Source organism: Erpetoichthys calabaricus, chromosome 9 (genome assembly GCF_900747795.2).
Source record: "Erpetoichthys calabaricus chromosome 9, fErpCal1.3, whole genome shotgun sequence".
In the NCBI taxonomy this organism is placed as follows: Eukaryota; Metazoa; Chordata; class Cladistia; order Polypteriformes; family Polypteridae; genus Erpetoichthys; species Erpetoichthys calabaricus.
This window is the reverse complement of record NC_041402.2, coordinates 94,836,528-94,859,705: the sequence shown is the minus strand read 5'-3', so window position 1 is coordinate 94,859,705 and position 23,178 is coordinate 94,836,528.

The following is a 23,178-nucleotide window of genomic DNA, read 5'->3' as shown; positions in this document are numbered from 1 at the left end:
ATTCCCCCAATTTTCTTTATTGCCACTTCAATTGGTGAAATCCATTTAGATGACTGCACTTTTTAATTACATCTTGTTCTACTAACTTATTTATCTCCTCTGAAACAGCATTTCTAATTGAGAAAGGTATACATCGCAATTTCTGTTGAACTGGTTTCACATTTGCTCGTATTTTTACTTTATGCAGAAAATCTTTTGCACAGCTCAGACCACTGTTGTCAACTGATAGTGTGATTGCTGACATTGGCTGCACTGAAGTAAGTGGCCATGTAGTAATGCAGCCACCCATTAATCCATCCATCCATCCATCCATCCATCCATCCATCCATCCATCCATCCATCCTCCAACCAGCTATATCCTAACTACAGGGTCATGGGGGTCTGCTGGAGCCAATCCCAGCCAACACAGTGTGCAAGGCAGGAAACAAACCCCGGGCAGGGTGCCACCACAGGGCGTGCACACACACACACACACACCAAGCACACACTAGGGACAATTTAGAATTGCCAATGCACTTAACCTGCATGTCTTTGGACTGTGGGAGGAAACCGGAGTACCCGGAGGAAACCCATGCAGACACGGGGAGAACATGCAAACTTCACGCAGTAGCGCTACCACTGCGCCACCATGCCACTCCCACCAATTAATTTGCATATTAAATGCAGCAAAAAGATCACCAGCCAGTATAGGTGTTTCTTCCTTTACTACATAAAACTCAGCATCCACACTATTGGGCTTGTATATTACAATCACTGGCAGGCATCCTAAAACAGGAGTTTGTCTCTTAGGTAACTAACTAGTCGCCATTTTGTTTCTGTAAGTAATTCTTTTGTGAAAAAATTAGAATAAACAGAAACTGCTGAATCTGTATCAAGCATCAGGGTAACTGGAATTTCTTCTTTATCTGATACATTAGTAACAGAAACAATGCACATGATCTCGTCTGATATATTAATGTTGTTGTTTTCTACTTACAACACCATAACTTCAGGAGTACTTACTTCATGTACATCTGTATATTTTGCACTGTGGAAAAAATCTTTGGAAAATGGCTTTGCTTTTAACATTTACAACCCTGTGCATCTTTAGCAGGGCACCCCACTTAATATACTTTCTTAAATAACTCATGGGTGGGGTGGGTTTTCTTCATAATCTATAAATGAAAATTTATAAAAAATTTTATGAAAAAGTCTTTATCCTTTATTGTTGCCTATTTGTTTTTTGACATCAATAAAAATTGATTTAAAAACTTGTTGATTGCAGACTGACTGAATTGACAGATTCTATTTGTTTATGTTTTTTTGGGGATGGCAAATTAGCAGTAATTACTATAATTAATTTATGTTTAAAACCCATGTTGTACTTTTAACTTCCTGGACTATACTAGCTGGCTTCTTAAATTTTTTGATTACAAACTAGTATTTGATATTGATACAAATGTGGTGGTGAACTCTGTTCCTTACTACATTGCACCCCAATATCTATCTTAACTATAGATAAATTCTGCAATTACCTTAATCTATCAAAATCTTTCTGCCTTCTTCACATATTCTATGAAAAATGGTCTTTTTCTCCAATTTTGCCTCCTCACCCATTTCCGATCAGAAGCATCTCATTTTTTAATTAAAACATATCCTTGGTCATGCCCCACAATTGATATTTAGTATTTTATAATTTAGTATCCCCTCCTTTAACCGTCACCTTATCGTGGTGGAGGGGTTTGCGTGTCCCAATGATCCTAGGAGCTCTGTTGTCCGGGGCTTTATGCCCCTGGTAGGGCCACCCAAGGCAAACTGGTCCTAGGTGAGGGATGAGACAAAGAGCGGTTAAACAAACCTCCTATGAAGAAAAACCATTTTGGACGGCGTTTTCCCTTGCCCGGACGCGGGTCACCAGGGCCCCACTCTGGAGCCAGGCCTGGAGGTGGGGCTCGATGGCGAGCGCCTGGTGGCCGGGCCTGCACCCATGGGGCTCGGCCGGGCACAGCCCGAAGAGGCAACGTGGGTCCCCCTTCCCATGGGTCACCACCTATGGGAGGGGCCAAGGAGGTCGGGTGCAGTGTGAGTTGGGTGGTGGCCGAAGGCGGGGACCTTGGCGGTCCGATCCTCGGCTACAGAAACTGGCTCTTGGGACGTGGAATGTCACCTCTCTGAAGGGGAAGGAGCCTGAGCAAGTGCGCGAAGTTGAGAGGTTCTGGCTAGATATAGTCGGGCTCACCTCGACGCACAGCTTGGACTCTGGAACCAATCTCCTTGAGAGGGGCTGGACTCTCTACCACTCTGGAGTTGCCCCCAGTGAGAGGCGCCGAGCAGGTGTGGGTATACTTATTGCCCCCCAACTTGGAGCCTGTACATTGGGGTTTACCCCGGTGGACGAGAGGGTAGCCTCCCTTCGCCTTCGGGTGGGGGGACGGGTCCTAACTGTTGTTTGTGCGTATGCACCGAACAGCAGTTCGGAGTACCCACCCTTTTTGGAGTCCCTGGAGGGGGTGCTAGAGGACATACCTTCTGGGGACTCCCTCGTTCTGCTGGGAGACTTCAATGCTCACGTGGGCAATGACAGTGAGACCTGGAAGGGCGTGATTGGGAGGAATGGCCCCCCTGATCTGAACCCGAGCGGTGTTTTGTTATTGGACTTCTGTGCTCGTCACGGATTGTCCATAACGAACACCATGTTCAAGCATAGGGGTGTTCATATGTGCACTTGGCACCAGGACACCCTAGGCCTCAGTTCGATGATCGACCTTGTGGTCGTGTCGTCGGACTTGCGGCCACATGTCTTGGACACTCGGGTGAAGAGAGGGGCGGAGCTGTCAACTGATCACCACCTGGTGGTGAGTTGGCTTCGATGGTGGGGGAGGATGCCGGTCAGGCGTGGTAGGCCCAAACGTGTTGTGAGGGTCTGCTGGGAACGTCTGGCAGAGCCCCCTGTCAGAAGTAGCTTCAACTCCCACCTCCGGCAGAACTTCGACCACATCCCGAGGGAGGTGGGGGACATTGAGTCCGAATGGGCCATGTTCCGTGCCTCTATTGTTGAGGCAGCTGACCGGAGCTGTGGCCGTAAGGTGGTCGGTGCCTGTCGTGGCGGCAATCCCCGAACCCGCTGGTGGACACCGGCGGTGAAGGATGCCGTCAAGCTGAAGAAGGAGTCCTACAGGACCCTTTTGTCCTGTGGGACCCCGGAGGCAGCTGATAGGTACCGGCAGGCCAAGCGGAATGCGGCTTTGGTGGTTGCTGAGGCAAAAACTCGGGCTTGGGAGGAGTTTGGGGAGGCCATGGAGAATGACTTTCGGACGGCTTCGAGGAGATTCTGGTCCACCATCCAGCGTCTCAGGAAGGGGAAGCAGTGCAGTGTCAACACTGTATATGGTGGGGATGGTGCGCTGCTGACCTCGACTCGGGACGTTGTGGGTCGGTGGGGGGAATACTTCGAAGACCTCCTCAATCCCATTAACATGCCTTCCAATGAGGAAGCAGAGCCTGGGGACTCAGAGGTGGGCTCCCCCATCTCTGGGACTGAGGTCACCGAGGTGGTCAAAAAACTCCTTGGTGGCAGGGCCCCGGGGGTGGATGAGATACGCCCGGAGTTCCTCAAGGCTCTGGATGTTGTAGGACTGTCTTGGCTGACACGCCTCTGCAACATCTCATGGACATCAGGGACAGTGCCTCTGGATTGGCAGACCGGGGTGGTGGTCCCCCTCTTTAAGAAGGGGGATCGGAGGGTGTGTTCCAACTACAGAGGGATCACACTCCTCAGCCTCCCTGGAAAAGTCTATTCAGGGGTCCTGGAGAGGAGGGTCCGTCGGATAGTCGAGCCTCGGATTCAGGAGGAACAGTGTGGTTTTCGTCCTGGTCGCGGAACAGTGGACCAGCTCTATACCCTTAGCAGGGTCCTGGAGGGTGCATGGGAGTTTGCCCAACCAGTCTACATGTGTTTTGTGGACTTAGAAAAGGCATTCGACCGTGTCCCTCGGGGAATCCTGTGGGGGGTACTCCGAGAGTATGGGGTACCGGCCCCCCTGATAAGGGCTGTTCAGTCCCTGTACGATCAGTGCCAGAGCTTGGTCCGCATTGCCGGCAGTAAGTCGAACCCGTTTCCAGTGAGAGTTGGACTCCGCCAGGGCTGCCCTTTGTCACCGATTCTGTTCATAACTTTTATGGACAGAATTTCTAGGTGCAGCCAGGGTGTTGAGGGGGTCCGGTTTGGTGGGCTCAGGATTGGGTCACTGCTTTTTGCAGATGATGTTGTCCTGTTTGCTTCATCAGGCCGTGATCTTCAGCTCTCTCTGGATCGGTTCGCAGCTGAGTGTGAAGCGGCTGGGATGAGAATCAGCACCTCCAAATCCGAGACCATGGTCCTCAACCGGAAAAGGGTGGAGTGCCCTCTCAGGGTTGGTAGCAAGATCCTGCCCCAAGTGGAGGAGTTCAAGTATCTCGGGGTCTTGTTCACGAGTGAGGGAAGAATGGAGCGTGAGATCGACAGGCGGATCGGTGCGGCATCCGCAGTAATGCGGGCGTTGCATCGGTCTGTCGTGGTGAAAAAGGAGCTGAGCCGCAAGGCGAAGCTCTCAATTTACCAGTCGATCTATGTTCCTACCCTCACCTATGGTCATGAGCTATGGGTAGTGACCGAAAGAACGAGATCGCGAATACAAGCGGCTGAAATGAGTTTCCTCCGCAGGGTGTCTGGGCTTTCCCTTAAAGATAGGGTGAGAAGCTCAGTCATCCGGGAGGGGCTCAGAGTAGAGCCGCTGCTCCTCCGCATCGAGAGGAGTCAGATGAGGTGGCTCGGGCATCTGATCAGGATGCCTCCTGGACGCCTCCCTGGTGAGGTGTTCCAGGCACGTCCAACCGGGAGGAGGCCCCGGGGAAGACCCAGGACACGCTGGAGGGACTATGTCTCACGACTGGCCTGGGAACGCCTTGGGATTCTCCCGGAAGAGCTAGAAGAAGTGGCCGGGGAGAGGGAAGTCTGGGCATCTCTGCTCAAGCTGCTGCCCCCGCGACCCGACCTTGGATAAGCGGGAGACAATGGATGGATGGATGGATAATTTAGTATTTTATAATAACAAATATTTTTGTGAACAGTTCACTATCACTTAAATTCAGTTGACAATCATTGTATATCCATCCATCCATTTTCCAACCTGCTGAATCTGAACACAGGTTCACAGGGGTTTGCTGGAGCCAATCCCAGCCAACACAGGGCACAAGGTAGGAACCAATCCCGGGCAGGGTGCCAACCCACCGCAGATCATTGTATATTACAGGAAGCAATTAAGGACTTTATTAATAAATTTTATTCTCTTCCCATCAAGCCCAATTTAAGGCCTAAGTGATCACTGACCTTAAATGTAAGGTCTCTGTGCTAGAATCAATGAACCTCTCATGTTTGACACAGAACAAGAATAATCCACTTCCAATAACAGAGCTGAACTAAATTCATCATTACTCCAAAGGGCAGAATATTAAATACACTATTATGTACTTGGTGTCAAACCTAGAAAATGACTAGCTCTAAGAATCAAGAAATAACATTCTCCTACATTTATTCCCTCTATTAAAGTATTAAAGTAATTTATCCCACTTCTCTAATGACCCCAGGATAAAAGAAAGAATTTTCTAAATGTTATTGCAAACTACTTTCAGAACAATATATCGGCCCCTTCTCTGAAACTGAGAAATTTTTAAACAAAGTACTTTTTACATGTCATACTGAGTAGGAAGCCTCTCTTTTCCATGCTCCTATAAATGAATCGAAAGAGATAGTGGACACAGGTAAAGGACTGATAGGACCGATGGACTCCCATTTAAACTAATTTTCAGCCATTGGAAATGACTATCAAACGTCTTTTAAATCTGATTTCAGAAATCACCTTATCTGGTGAATTAAATACAAGAATAAACATGGAACTTACTCTGCTCTTAAAACAAGGTAAGGGGCCTACTTTATGTCAAACTTTCCTTCCTTTCTCACTCATAAACAATGCAATTAAATTGCTAGCTAAGGTTCTTGCTTGTCAACTACAGAAAGTCACACACTTTTTTAATTTTGATTTCGTGCACCCACTTTTTGATATGAATGTCACAGACTTGTTAATTATTTACGTCACGCATCTACTTTTTAATAGTTAGTTCACACACTCATTTTTTGATCTTTATTTCGTGTATTCATTTTTTGATAAATAATGGCTTTATTTTTTCTGTTTGTATTTTATGCACTATTTTTATTTTATGCAGTTTTTTTGTTATTTTGTTACTTTTTTATGCAATGATTTTTATTTTTTGGAATCTTTTTTTGCCCTTTAAGGCCACTGTATAACCCATTGGAAAACAGTACCTTAGTAAAAAGGAAACAAATATTTAAAAGTAATTCTCCCTCTTCTATCTATCCATCCATTTTCCAACCCACTGAATCCAAACACAGGGTCATGGGGGTCTGCTGGAGCCAATCCCAGCCAACACAGGGCATAAGGCAGGAACCAATCCCAGGCAGGGTGCCAACCCACCGCAGGACACACACAAACACACCCACACACCAAGCACACACTAGGGCCAATTTAGAATCGCCAATCCACCTAACCTGCATGTCTTTGGACTGTGGGAGGAAACCGGAGCGCCCGGAGGAAACCCACGCAGACACGGGGAGAACATGCAAACTCCATGCAGGGAAGACCCGGGAAGCGAACCCAGGTCCTCAGATCTCCCAACTGCGAGGCAGCAGCGCTACCCACTGCACCACCGTGCCACCCTCCCTCTTCTATAAGATGTTTATTTATACAATTACAAATAAAGGTAATCAGATTTTCCAATAATAACATTAGTAAGAGTTCATCATATACTGTACCCTTCAAATGGAAAACTGCTTACATGGTTAACAAAATGAAATATTTATTTACCACATTCTGCTTTTCACACATATGTAAGACACTATATTCTCTTGTGTTAGGTGTTGTTCCAGAAATCCCAACTATCAATATCCCCAATTCAAAATGCTGTACTGACTATATCATTTTCACAATAAGTTTCATCTGATGAGCCTCACCCTCTCTGTTAACTCATGAATATATTCACTTTGCTACTGTGGTTTGATTGTGTTCATTTTATCCTCCTCTTCTTTGGATTTTGGGTTACCTCAAAATATTTACTCCTGTTGTCTCAGGCTGGAATAGGGTGGGATAGGTTGAATTGGGCTCTTTCTATCATGTTTGTTAATTGCCATACAACATTTCCTGTTAATTTGTTTTTGATTTTAAGAAAAATAGATTATATATATATGTATTGTCACAAAAATGTTTGGGGCAAAATGGCTGCAAAATGGGTAAATTGTTGTGAGATGATCACAGGTTAAATGCATTGGATAAGCATCGAATTGGGAGACTTGATTAAGTCGATGGAATTCATTGCAAAACCTCCAACTCCTGTCAGGCTTACTAACCAAAACTTTTGGGCTGGACCAGGGACTATGACTTTCCTCTATAACTCCTAGTTTCAGCATGCGCTTGATTTCAAGCTCCACTTCTGCCTTCTTTGCCTCTGGAAGACGATAGGGGTGCTCTTGAACAATAATCCTGGGCTCTGTTACAATGTTTTGTGCAATCAGAGAGGTCCTTCCTGGTTTGTCACTCACTACCTCCGGGATGGATAGGATAGCTGCTTTAAGCTCCTGTCTCTGTCTAGTGTTTAATTCAGTAACAAAGTTAAGGATATTTTTCTGAGCAAAGAATGAGAGGGGCTGAGCAGAGAAGGGGTCATGATCCCTTTCCTTCCACGGCTTCAGGAAGTTTACATGGTATACCTGCTCACTCGGCAGATGATTGGGTTGCTTCACCAAATAATCAACGAGACCTTTCCTCTCCTTAACTTCATTGGGGCCTTGCCAACGGGCTAGCACTTGAGAATGGGAGGTAGGAACTAAAACCATGACACGAACCCCCGGATGGAATTCTCGGGAAGTCATTCCATGGTCGCAACAGTGGCCTGTGCTGCTTGCACCTCTTCCATGTGAGTTTTTAATATGGGTTAAATTTTTCCAAATCTATCGCGGAACTGCGTGATATATTTTAATATATTTGTAGAGGGAAGAGCCTCTCTGTCCCATCCATCCTTAAAAATATCCAATATACCCCGCGGTCATCATCCATACAATAATTCAAAAGGTGAGAACCCCATAGATGCTTGTGGAACTTCCTGATAGGCAAAGAGAACGAGGGGAAGGAGCTGATCCCAGTTCCTCCCGTCCCCGCTGACCACCTTGCGAAACATTTGCTTGAGACTTTGATTAAATCGTCGGTTTGAGAATGATACACTGCGGTCCTTAAGTGCTTTTTTTAAGTAACTTGGTCATCTCGAAGAACGTCTCCGAGGTAAAAGGCGTCCCTTGATCTGTAAGGACTTCCTTAGGGATGCCGGCTTGTGCAAAGACTTCTATTAGTTCCAGTGCGATAGCCATAGACATGGCTGAGCACAAAGGAACAGCTTCTAGATATCGGGTCGCATAATCCACGAGAACTAATATATATTTATGTCCTTGGGCTGAGGGCTCTAGGGGTCCTACTATATCTACCACAATCCTTTCAAAGGGGACATCAAGCAAGGGGAATGAGACGAGCTTGGTCACTCCTAGGAATTTGCCACAATTGACACTCTGGACAAGAGATACAAAAATGGCGAACTTCCTCATTAATTCCCAGCTAATATAATCAGAGCTTAATACGCTATAGTGTTTTTTTGGTGCCTAAATGGCCTCCTAGGAGGTGGGCATGAGCAAATTCACAGACCTGCTGCCGGTAGGTTCGTGGGATTAACAACAGCTTTCGCACCTCCTCCTCATGCTCCGCAACCTGATATAATAGATCATTTTCTATCACAAAGTGAGGACCCTGTGGCATGGGCTGATGAGTGTGTTGACCATTGACTAGTACCACTGCATTTCTCACAAGTTTCAGGGAGTTATTGTTCCACTGCTTCCCTTTTGAAAGAAGCCAGTGTCTCTCTAAAATGAAATTGCATCTCGGAGAGAGGGTCCGGTCTGACCTCAAGGGGCAGGGAATCCTCTCGGCTCGTCAAGGCATGGGGTGATGACATTCTGCCTGCAACAGTCCAGGAATCTCTCATCCGCCTCTTGGACTTCCGTATCTCTCTCCGCTGGCTGATTACACGGCGTGAGACATTCCCATCTATAACTAGGCCTAAATTATGATCGAGAGTAGTTAGTACTATTGTTAGACCAGTCCCGCCCTAGAATAACCGAAAAAGGTGGATTGGAGAGGATCACTACGGGGAATTTTTTTAGCGATCCTCCATGACTGATGAAACATAGGGTGGTTTTATATTTTCAGATTTCTCCTTGTATATATGTTATACTGGTCTTTACTTTAATCCACTGTTGTGGTAGTACATATCGGCGATCAAAAATGGAAATGTTGCCGCTGGAATCAAGGAGTGCTTCAACTTTAAATCCATTAACAATCACTACTCCTGTATGTGATATCGTCAGGGGGTTTGTAAGTGCATACAACCCTCCCCTCTCTCTCCACCCGCATTCCTCCTCATTTCTGAGTAAGTTGAACGCCCAGGGGTCTGGGAACTTCAGAACAGGCTCCAGCTCGTAAGGAAGAGGCAGATTTTGTGGGACGTAATCCCCATAGTATCCACTAAAGTGTCAGAGGGGGATATTTTTTTTGTACACTGGGTGGTTCCATTAGGCACCCATTGTTGGGATTGGGGGTGATAAGTTAAAAGGCTGTCTGCAGGATGTAGGTATTTGCTGTATTGCAAAGGAGTCACCACTTTGAAGTTTATGGCTGGTTGAGATTACAAACAATACCAAGTTGTGATAACAGAACTGCTCCTTTCTTGGAAGATGTCTGTATTTACCTGACTTGGAAATATTGGTTTCTAATCAGCAGATCTGTACTCATTAATGGTCGGTAACAATACATTTTTGTTAACTTGTGTTTTAATTAATTGTTAAACCCAGGAAATTTAGATGTGCCATTGTTTAATCCGATTGTCCAGAACTGATAATGGCAGGGACTGAAGGAGATTTCAACTTCTGGGCAGGAGAAGGCAAGGAGAAGGAACGGTCCACTGAGAACCCTGCCAAGACACTCCGACAGAGCACAGGGGCTCGTAGGCAGACGAGGGTACCTGGCTGGCACGACGCTGACAGGGATTCAACGATTTGACACAACTTCTGTTGGGAAACGAGTGTCCGGTGAACAGAGTGCATCCGTGAACAGTTGAACAATTAAGTGTAGGGGTAACACAGTGCGCAAACTGGACTCTGCACCAGTAAAGGTTGTATCCTCCAATTCTTGTTTTTAATGGACTTTTGGAGTGTGGACTGTGTGTTTTCCTTTTAAAAAAAGGAAATTCATTCCTGATATGTTTAGATTTTGTTATGTTCATTTATCTTTTTTATGTACTTTATAATGTCTTGTGTAATAGAACTTACTGTTACTTTTTTTCTGAAATTACTGTTGTGTCTTTCATTGTGTGTTTACTCACCGCCTCATTTTCATTTTATCTGAATTAGGGTGTGTTCTAACATCTGTTACATTCACAACAGTGACTCACCTCATTTAAATTTATCTTGGTGATTATCATTTTTTTTCTGCTGTCTTACCATTTTAATTTGCATTTTATTTTTTTGTTTTTAAGTGTTGTCCATTTTTGCTCTCTTTCTTGTTTTCTCTGGTTGCACGGATTGAAGCTCTGACTAAATAACCACTCTCAGGCACTGCAGTCATTAGGGTCACAGTTATCTGAAAAGTCTGCTTTTATATACTGATTTGCTATTTGCCATTCTACACAGCATTAAGAAGTTAAAGCCATTGTTCCCTCACCTTCCTTTCTGCTCTTTTCTAAATATTCTGTGATTTTTTTAATGTTCTGTTTCATAATCTTGACTTTGGAATTTATACTGTCGACTGTGTGTGCATAGGGAAAAGCTTAAGGGCTCTGGTGATAGTAATTACCCCTCGCTCCAGGGGTTGGTGCTGTGTGCTAATGCCTTTTCTCTTTCTCCCTCTGCACACTGAAGGACTAATGGCTATACCATCAGTGACATTATTTCTGGTGTACCGCCCACCTGGACCTGCTTCTTCCTGCTGGAAGGACTCGTAACCAGAAGACCATCTTCAGGATTGGACTTTTATCTGAAAAGATGTTATCACAATTGTTCTAAACTCATTACACTTATACAGGTTCTATACTTTGGTGCCCCAACTATTTATTACCTTTTGTGTTTTTTATTATAGTAGTATAGTTGGGAGGATTACTCATGTTGCAAAGAAGACAAAGCAACAAAATGTAGCAATAATTATCCACGCCATGGCAGCAGAAATCCAGGGACTCAGATTCCAGGTTGGGGAACAACAGACTCAGCTTGCCAGGGCATAGGTATATAATCAGGCACGTGTCGCCCTCAAAAAGGAGAGACTAATGGCTGATGATTCGCTGCCATTACATCCAGATGATAATATTGAGTCATATTTTACTAGTAATTGAGCATACTACTATCCGTCATCACTGGGAGTGCATGCAGTGGGCACACATACCGGCAGTGTTCTTCAGGGGAATGGCTCAGTGAGCTTTTTATGACCTTGATGAGCAGGTTGCTGAAGATTACAACTAACTCAAACCCAAGGTTCTGCTGAGGTATGGTATCAGTCTGGACTAGCACGTTAGGGCCTGTTGGGAGTGGAATTTTGACCCAGAGCTGCCAGTGTGCTCATAAGCTTATGAACTTTGGGACAGAGTCAGGCATTTACTCAAATCAGACCCCAGCAGCTCTAAGAAGGGGGTCAAACTGGTCATCTGCAATGTTTTGGTAAAAGCCATACCCAACTTTCTCACCTGTCCGGTCTGGTGACAAGAGGATAAGACTTTGGATGCCCTCCTTTTCAGCCCTTGAGCAAGACCTGGTGGCCTCTCAAGTCAAGCGTTTAGAATGGTCTGCTTATCAACTTAAGGCCAGGTTTATACTCCTGCTATGCAAGCTTTGTTCTTTTTATACTTGTGCGTGTACTTTATGTAAATCTGGAAGAATCCACCAGGTGGCAGTGCAAGATATTATCATGGTGAGAACAGGTTCGACTTTGCTGTGTAGTGAATTACATGGAACACCCATTAAATTCCGATGATACCTTACCGCAGTATCTCTGAAAAGGATGTTTAATGATTAAATCCATCAATCCAGGGATGTGTCCATTCCAGCAAGCACTGGGCACGAGGCAGAAACAATCCCTGGACGGGGCATCAGCTCATCGCAAGTTGAATACAAGCACACACATACACTGGAGTCATTTTTTGTGGCACCAAATCCCCAAATCTGCATTCTTTGGAAGGAAACCGGAGCACAATGTGGAAACCCAGCAGGAAAACATGTAAACTCCAGGCAGGGAATACCAGCGATGTGACTCCCTGTGAGGCAGCAGTGCTACTGCTCCGCCACCGTGTCACCCCCATGTGTGTAATTATTAACAGTATTCATTATTTAAACTAAATTAATGATTTACCTGTAAAACGTAACATACATACTTTAATCCATTTCATCATGAAAGTGATATCAAGTATAAATCTAAGGATTCTAAATGTGCAGAGAGTTATAATGTCATACATTTAATGTGTTCTGTGTGGTGATCTATTGCTGTTTGGTGTGGCTGTCGGGTCAGGAGGAAGCCCCAGAAAAAAAAGACGGCACAAAAGATGGTATGTGAGACTTTTAAAATGTATCGTATCATTACGATCGGGGATATGCGAGGCTTGAATATAAAAGCACCAAGAATTCATCTGTATGTTGGCATTTTGCTTCACCACATCGAACCATTCATCAAACATCGAAGAGCGCACATTGATCCCGTAGGATCCGCATAGAGGCTTTCTGCCACATTGTGGTATAGCGGGTCCACAGCTCATGTCAAAAGGCCACTTTTTAAAATAAATAATTGCCGCACTCTCAGCTTAGCGAGGGGGCGTGGTGTGTGTGTGGCCGTGCGGTTCCCGGTGAGTTGGCAAACTCTAGCCTCTTCTAAAAGGTTCCCGGGGAGTTCGTGATGCGGGCAGTTCTCACTTAAGTGCACAGGTGAGGAGTCGTCCGCATCCGTAATTTTTCCTGGGCGCTGCTGATTGCCACAGCTGATCCGAGAGACTAGCGAGAGGCGGCTAACAGGGGAAGAGGAAGAAAAGAAAAAGAAAGATACGGAGGTTGCAGGAGTGAGGAAGAAGGCAGGAAGCAGAGAGAGGAGAGCCGGTGCGAGAGAGAGTGAGCGAGCGCAAGCTCACAGGCAGCTGGATAGTTGAACCCTAGTGGGGTGTTTGGCTGACACCTAGGTAAGTCGATTGTGGTCACTCCTGCTGAGCATTCTGTGAGGAGCGGGAGTGACCAGATGAAGGATGACTTGTTGCGGAATGACAGCGGGAGTTGGGAGGCTTGGGAGATGGATTCCCCAATGTGAGTGTCCTGGCCATTGGGGGAACCTAAGTCTCAGTCTGGAGAGTGCTAAACTGAAACCAGGGATCAGGAAGCCTCCAGATCAGAACGGAGAGAGAAGGTCAGCTGCAGGTAGAGCTGCAGGTAGAGAAGCAGGGGAGCTGCCAGGTAAAAAGAAGGCACAAGGCTTTGTTTTTAAAGAGACTGCTTCCAACCGTTTTTAACCTTGTTTTAAAGGATTTATTTATTGTTTTTTTTAACCTTCATGTTTAAATTTTAATGGATTATTTATTTATGGACATTTGATGCACTGCACTTTATTTTGAACACCTTGTTTTGTTTGCACCATCCACTTGCTTTGTTGTGCCTCACTGCCAAGCTCTTCGGTGACATTACCGATGGTGTCAGGTTCAAGAGCTCCCAGCAGTCGGATGGGAGCACTCTGACGTCACATTACAACTTTTATCACACTGCGCCCCCTGACTTTTTGCTAGTACTGCAACTGTCGCATGTGTTGCGTTAATTTCTGAGGACGCGTCAAATGAACACTGGGAATTCGTGGCAGGCAAGATGCGTGCGCGCCTGCGTTTTGAGCGTGGAGAATAAACGAGCCCTAAGACACAGACAGGACATGTCACCACTCCGTAACCTATCCACCATGAGACAGAACCATTGGTAAAACCAAAGAAAACATGCATCCCTTTCGCACTGTTACAAGTGTGGGGAGTTGGACCATACAATTCCAAACTGTCCCTGCTTCCATGAGACAATGGTTGTGGTCAATGAGTACAAGGTGTTAGCACTTGTAAATTCCAGCAGCAACATTTCTACTGTATTATTGCACACCATTATGCTCTTCAACTACAAAGGGACTCGGGATTGACCAGTCTAACATGTATTAATGGGGAAACTCACTGGTACAAGTGCACCTGTTGTATAATAACTTACCAAGGGACAACCCATAAATTCAGGATGTCTGTCATATGCAGCCTACCTTATTCAGTGATAGTGGGGTGAGAATGGTGACAAAACAGAAGCAGAGAAGCACGAACCACCCAGAGTAAAGCACTGGGCCTTATTATAGATGGTGAAAGCCCGTCTCAAGTGGTTCTCAACTCTGCGCTTTTACCCAGCTGCAGAGCTGAATCACATGGTTACCCAGTATGCCATGACCGTTGTAATGCCGGCTCGCATAGAAGCCTCCACAGAAATGGAAAATGAGGCATCATGGATTGTCACTCCACCAACTGGGGTCGTCCTCTTGGATTTGCATTTTCAATTTTGGCAAACTAGCCTCTTGTAAAAGAAGAACGATGGAATGATGATTCCTTAAAATTTGTCAATAATGCAGTATTGTATAGTGTAGTCAAACATGAGGATGAAGTGAAATCACTGTTGTTAGTTCTGCAAACGTATCAGCAGCAGGTTTACAAATTAGCATATGCCCACATCCTAGGTTCCCATCTGTGAGCAGAGAAAATGTTAGAATGAATTAAACTAAATTCCTGTATCCTGAACTCTATGTTATGCTCAAAATGTAAAATGAAACTGTCACAAAATCCTGGTCTCAAAATGAAAACAAAATCAAATCAAGAAAACAAATAAATAAAAACAAGCAAAAATTCCAAAATATCAAAAAGTTCCATCTATTATCCAACCCGCTATATCCTAACTACAGGGTCATGGGGGTCTGCTGGAGCCAATCCCAGCCAATACAGGGCACAAGGCAGGAAAAAAACCCCGGGCAGGGCGCCAGCCCACCACAGGGCACGCACACACACACCCACACACCAAGGACAATTTAGGATTGCCAATTCACCTAACCTGGATGTCTTTGGATGGAAACCCACAGACATGGGAGAACATGCAAACTCCACGCAGGGAGGACCCTGGAAGCAAACCCGGGTCTCCTTACTGCGAGGCAGCAGCGCTACCCACTGCACCACCATGCCTCCCTATCAAAAAGTTCCAAAACAAAAACATACTTATAACATTTTAAAAAATGAATGCAAAAAAGAGAAAGCAAAATTATACTGAAATTAAACAAACCAACAAAAATCCATTATCCATTGACTAATGGTATAATTAAACTAATCCTAACAGTTTTCATGAATTTTAGTTGGGGTTATTGTTGGAGGCCAAGAAACAGTTAAAAGTGTTTTTATATTTAAAGTAACGGTAATTATGTGGTTTCCATTCTGATAAATTACTATACTGTAACCAAGCAGTTGTGGTTACTTTGGGCATTAGTAAACAATGTGTTACCCCTTTAAGAGTGTGATGTGCTGCTTGTAGGCATGAGTGTGCACAGCAGGAAGTGTCTTCAGCATGCATGCCACTGTGACATGCAAAGTGATATGGGAGAAAGTTTGTTCAAAGTTTACTGTTGTATGATGCTATGGCATATTTGCAGGCAGGTTACTCATATAATACAAAGAGAATGGAAATATGCCAGAGATGAATGCAGCTGTTAGCTAAGGTGCTTTTGGTGCTGCAGCTGTTCTCTTTTCCAGGTGCTGTCAGAATATGCACAAGTATGGGAGGTAGAAGATTATTTAGGGCTACAATTTAAATGTTCTGTTGTTAAGCAGGTCACACTTGTGGTGCTCCGGCATATATGGGATCTAGTGGTGGTGGGGCTTTTCAATTGCCAGATTGCTGGAATTCCTTTTTAAACTCTGAGATAATATTGTTTTAGTAGAATAAACCAGTCAGTGTTTAACTAGAAGAATTCTCCCCATTTCTCCTGCACAGCCTAAGAAATCCTTTCTTACAGACATACACATAGTAAAAAAGAGAAAATCAAGAATGTATAATGAAAAGGAAAAACAAATAAATGTAATATAAAAATAATACGTCTAGTGAATTCAAGTGACTTTATTGTAATACCATCCATACACAGTATTCATACAGTGGTATGAAATAACCTTTCCCAGGATCACGGTGCAACAAGAAGTGCAAGACAAGTAAAATACTATACTATACTATACTATACTATACTATACTATACTATACTATACTATACTTTTTTATAGCACCCTTTTTTAGGAGTTGCACAGTAAATTTTGTTATACTGGATATGTGAAATGACAATACAGACAATAATAATAGGTAAATAAAAAAATAGGCAATACATTGAAATACATAGCTAATAACAGTAATACATAAATAACAACTAATAATAAAAATAACAGTTGCAATAAATATATTGAATATAAAAAAATACTAGGGGCATTTGGGTTGGGGGGCAGACTAGAGTTTAGAGTCTGGACAGAGAAGGGGTAGAAGCTGTTGCAGACCCTGGTAGAACCTTTTTGGATACTAAAGTAAATTCTTCCAGATGTAAGTGGGGCGAAGACTATGGGAAGAGTGGGAGTGGCCATCCACAATGCTGTAGACTTTGCAGGCGTAACACTTAATAAAGATGTCTTTAATGGGGGGTATAGTGGTCTCAATGATCTTTTCTGCTTTGTGAACTATCCAATATAGAACCTTGCGGCCAGAGAAACCTCAGCTCCCAAACCACACCGTGATGCAGCTGGTCAGAGCGCTCTTGATGGTACTCTTGTACAATGTGTCAAAAATGGGGGAAGGTAGCCTTACCATCCTCAGGCTCTAAAGAAAGTGGAGACACTGGTGCACCTTTTTGGCTATGAAGGTGGTGTTAATTGACCAAGTAAGGTCAGCTGCTGAGTATACATCAAGGAATTTGGAGCTTTGATGGCATCACCACTGCAGACAGGTGGCATGGTCTTATAGTCTGTGATAGCTTGTGTTATGTGTCTCTGATGTCCTGTAAGAAGCTATGAATTTTCTTGCCATACTCTTGCTTAGCTGCTTTGATGTCCCAGTATAGGTTTGCCCTAGATGTCCTGAGTGCTACCTCGTCACCTGATCTAAACACAGCATTACAGGTTTTTAGCAGTGCATGTACAGTACCTCCAATGTCACCCGTGGTTTCTGATTAGCACCTGTACTGAGTCTTTGAGACAGTCAAGTCATCTATTCACTTGTTAATGTAGCCAGTGACTAATGTTGTATACTCCTCTAAGTTGATCTGCTGGCCATTGGTGGCAGCTACTTTAAACATGACCGAGTCCATGTGATCAAAAAATTCCTGCAGAGCTGAAACAGTTTCCTATGACCTCAGCCTGATCTGTTTAAGAATTGGTTTGGAATTTTTAAGTAGTGTTCTGTATGCAGGCAGTAGCATAACAGAAACATGATCAGAAAAACTGAGCTGTGGGAAGGGTATGGCCTTGTAAGGATCACCAGAGTTTGTACAAAAAAGATCTAGTTTGTTCTATCCCCAGGTTAGAGAGTTCATGTGTTGATAGATGTTAGGGAGAATGGTCTTTAAGGTCACATGACTAAAATCCTCCAGCCACAATAATAAAACCACCAGGATGCACAGTTTACAGCTCTGTCACAGTTCTATAAAGCATACTTGGTGCTTCTTTAAGATAAGCTCCCAGAAGGACTTAAACAGGCAGAATAATGATAACAGCAAACTCTTGTGGCAAGTAAAAAGGATGGCACTTTATAGTTAGATGTATCAGTCCTGGAAAGCAGTAGCATGACTTTACTGTAGCATTTCTGCACCAATTGTCATTCACATAAACACACAGATTACCTCCACATACCTTACTGGTTGCTGAAACAGCTCTGAAAGTGACTAGTCCATCTAAATGAATGGCTGCAACAGGAATGTTATTATGCAGTAACATTTTGGTAAAGATAAAAATGGAACAGTTCATTACCTCTGTCTTGGTTATCTATTGAAGTCTGAAGTGATCCAGGTTGTTGCCCATTGAGCGAATATATAAAAGCAGGATAGAAAGGAATTTATCTGATTTTCCTCTAGCATTGTGGACATCATTTCATTAACCTTGCTTCTGCAATCATTTACAATGATTATGGAAGTGGTGGATCTTTCTTCAGATTGTCAGTTCATGTATGCTGTGGTCTAGCAGATTGATCTCCATAGAATGCCACGGCTGCTCAACTGCTCCCTTAATGCTGGGAATATGTTGTACATTAAGCAGTGTTATCTGATATAAAGCAATGTACGGTAATGGTATGTTTTTCAGATGATATAGGCAGCACAATTCATATGAGAGACATTTAACATACATTTTGTACCAAATTTTTCGGACTTGGAGCAGCTGCAGTGTCTGCATGTTTTGTCATCTTGGTTTAGTTAAAAAGAAAATAAGGAAATACGCTGGTATATTGCATAGTGTGGACCCACCAGGCTGGACTCAACCCGAAACAGACAAGCATGGGACACAAGTTCGCTGCACACACAATTTACTTTTTTATTTTTTCCTCATGGGAAACGCCATCCCTGTTTCCAACAAGTCTCAGTACAGTCTCACAATCACAATACACAACTCTTCCTTTTATTTACCTTCTCCTACACTCTTCCGGTCAAGCTTTGTCTTCCTCCTCCTCCCGACTGTGGCTTTTTGAGTAGTGGCTGCTGGCTCCTTTTTTGCTGCACCCAGAAGTGCTCCAGGTGCTTGAATACCTAGTTTCTGACAGCACTTCCGGGTGTGGCAGAAGAACTGCCCAAAAGGGCTCAGCAGATCCTGCTGCAGCACCCCCTGGCACTGTCCGCAGATCCCAACAGGGCTGCACGAAACTCCAACTCCCATGGAGCTCTGTGAGTGTCAGAGGCACCGCTGCAACCCTGGGGGGCTGCCATCTAGTGGCATAGGGTAGGTAATGCTCTGGCCACACTTGCTCCCCTGGTACTCCCAGTGTGAAGGTGTCCTGACGGGGCAAGGGTCCCAGCCGTAAGCTACAATAGGAAGAATAATATATCATAAGATGACTATTTATATGAGTGAAAAGTGTACCAAATACAAAAATCATAGTGACATTTTAAATATTCATTAAACTTCATTGCTGCTAATAAATATAAACAAAAGAATACCTGTTGCGAAACTTTAAAAATCTACCATAACACACAAAAATCCCCTGCTGAAGTAATCATAACATCTCTGAAGACAAACTTACAGAAATATTGTGATTTTTCCAAACACACTAAATGAGTCCATAATTCAATCCATACCACACAAAATCTAATGTACATGTACCAAAGTATTCACATTTCATTCACACATATACACTCACACACTGACCCTAAATATGGCGCAAGTCCATCACAGAGCATTCTCACAACTACGGTATATCCAATTTAGAATAGTGTTTCTGTTTATTTGATTTATTTTCCTCAGTATTGTGTTTATGTTGCATTTTTCGTCCTTTAGCCATATGACAGGTATAATTATTGGTTAGTGTTGGTTGTAAGTATGCTAACATATTATAAATTTCACTAAATTGAGCTGAACTGAATTGAACTGGATTATCCTGAATGTTACATTGTTACTTTGAACCAAACTCCGGATTGCTTTGTAAAGCACCTTGTGAAGCTGTGCTTTGTGAAAGGTGCCATATAAAGTAAGTAATAATTAACTAATTGTTTTATTTGTGCCTCTTTTTAACTACAATATCTCCCAAACACTCAGGAGTTACACATAGTTGGTGCTGATTTGAACCAGTGGACTGAGTAGTGCCCTGCACACCTATCACCCAAAACAAAAACTATATAGAAAAAGAAAATAAATCATGAATCAAAAATGTATTTAAGAAAACAAGAAATATGCCTCAGATAAATGGGGTAAGCAGACTCCTTTTCTGTACTGTTGCTACCTCCACTGTGGTGTGGGTAATTGTGCTCATATTTAGCCTATATTACTGGGCCAAGTTATCACTAAGGGATGCATTTTCCATAAACAATTGATGTTAGTAAATAAAGAACAACATAATGAAAAGCACAAGTAAAGCACAAGGGTATTTTTGCAAGTGTTCCCCGAAGCCCTTTGTTATCTGACATTTAAAGAATGTGTTTCACTTAACTTCTTTGTTGGCCTCTCTCCAGCATCCGCATCATGTTGGGTCTTGATGACTTTAGCCGTTCCTTTACAGTATCAATATAAAACACAACTTGGGAATAGGTGGCTACCAAGATATTGGTCTTATCTTGCACCTACTGATGCATGCATGACAGAAGTACCAGGTCATTGACAAAGTCAAGATCATCGAGCTGCTTCAAAGAAGTCCACTGGATTCCATTACAAATCTGAGTTGTTGATAACTTCATAATGAAGTTGATCATGAGCAGGAACAGAAGCAATGGAAGTAGAGATCCTTGCCTAACTCTGGCTCTCTCTAGGCCTCAGTGAGTTGTCCATCATGGATGACTTTGCATGTCAACCTTTCATTTGAATTTTGAATAATGTTGATGTGTTTTCAAGGAACACCATAGTGTGTTAGTTACTTCCAGTGGAATTCCATGTCCACACTGTCAAACACCTTTTCAAAGCCAATGATGATCGATAATGTGGCAATCTGGTTCATACACAATACAGTCCTGTGAAAACCAGATCGCTGATCTCTTAATTGAGCATTGTTTTTGTCTCATTCTCAGTCCAGGATAATCCTGTTAACACAAGTGCTCCGGTCACATTAATGAGGGATCTTTTTCTGATGGTACTTGTTCCTCTACCAAGACATTCCTGAAGAGGAAGAAGAGCATCTCAGATGTAGTATCTACATTTGCTTGAAGTGTTTGTGAAGACTGTTCTGACTTTCCATTCCTCAGCTGTCTAATAGCTTTCTTAATTATATCTTTAGTTGGAATACAATAGTCTTTGTCTACGTCCTCTGCTGCTGGCTGTACATTTGATGGGTTCGAAGGCTCAGATCTGTTCAGTAGTTCTACAAAATGTTCCACCCATCTTATGCTTTGCTTGTCCCTCTTCTAACAGTGATTTTCCGTCCTTATCATTGACATGTTTTTCTGACTTGCTGTAATTTCCTGACAGCTTTCTGTAACAATTTCTTTATGTTTCCTAGTCTCACTGTGCCTTCTGCCTCTAATGCCAGTCCATTTACATTCAGTGCCTTTGTCTGCTCTAGTGCTATTCTGTGCACAATTTTTTTTATTACCATGTACTCTGTCTGTGCCCTGCTTTCTCTACTCTCATTCAACTATTATTCACCACTTATTTCTTCTCCCTCTTCTCTCATATGTTTGTTGTCTCCACTGAAATCCACAATTTATACAGGTGCTTTTTGGGGCTAAATACTTCCTAGCATGATAAAGCAAATGTCTGTCTAAACCTGGTCCACCTACTGACTGTTGTTGTCTTTTTCCATAACTTCTTGAAGTACTTTAAATGTGTTGCTTACTGCCACTCTAAATTCTTATAACTTGTGTGCATCCTTCAGATGTTCAACGTCATGCTTCTGATGACGAGACAATGTTCCGGTGCAGTCCTTCTTTAATTTAAGCTTCAGTTATGCCACTACCAGATGATGATCTGAAGCTACATATGCTCCTCTTCCCAAGTTCACATCCTATAGAGATCCTCTAAACATCTGGTTAATGCAGTCTATCTGGTTCTCAGTGGAGTAATTGTGTAATGCCCAAGTGACCTTGTGAATCCTCCATTGGGCAAATAAGCTGTCACCAATGACCAGGCTATTAAGAGCACAGAAGCCTGTCAATTTCTTTCCACTCTCATTTATGTTGTTGAGTCTTTTTTGGCTCATTATTTCCACATACCCAATGTTGTCCTTTCTAATCTTGGTGTTGAAGTCTCCCATCATGACATCTTTCTCTGGACAAGTGTCCAAAACAGTCCACAGTCTATTGCAGAGCTGATCCTTGACTTCTTCTTTACTGTCATTAGTTAGGTTAGTGCTTATCAGTGGATCATGTTCAACTTGATCATCTTGGATTGGAAGGATGCTGTGATGATTCTTGGACCATCCAATAAGTGCTTTCTGTGTTGTTTTTGACAGCATCAGAGCCACTCTTTGAGTGTGTGGGGTGTCTTCCTCCCAAGAGGAGTTGTTGCTGTCATTAGTGTGCTCATCAAGTCAACACCTTCCGAACCCCACTTTATTAATCCCCTCCTTACAACCTCCCCCTCCATACCCACCCTTCACCAGCTATATATTATCTTTAATATCTGTATTATCTAATCATTTTCCTGGCAGGTTGTCGAAAGCTTAGGAATAATTTTTTTTCTTGTACTAAGTTTTTCTTGGTCATATGTGACTAAATATAAAATCGTGGGGCGCTTATAAAAGAAATAATTTAATTCAATTAAAATGCATTCGTTAAAGTGAAATTTCTATCCAGGTTAACTATGGAAAAAGAATCACACATCATATAAAAGTTGTTCAAAGAATGTAGTATAATGGTTATAACTGGAGACATTTTCAAATTGTTTTTTTATTAATCATTTAACTTCATCCACTGAGCCAATATCGCCAAATCACTGAAAATAGTATTTCACCATATTTCTGTATAAATGATGTAAAATTTGTAAAATTAAAAAAGTTTGTGTACATTGGTCTTTGACCATTTAATTGAATGTCCAAGACACTAATCATTTAACCAATGCTACTTAACTGTTATATTGAAGTAATTTGACAAAACCTCAAGTATCAATTAATTAAAAATGTTTTTTAATCAATTTATCTACATTGGTCTTGAATCTTCGACTGTTTGACCGAAAGTCCAACACACTAACCACTCTACCAACACCGCTAACGTTACATACATATATGTGTTGTGTCTAAATGTTCTATATATGTTCGATCGCTAAAAGCATAAGTAAATGAGAATTAAAAATTAGACGTAATTAACGTACTGATCCCGA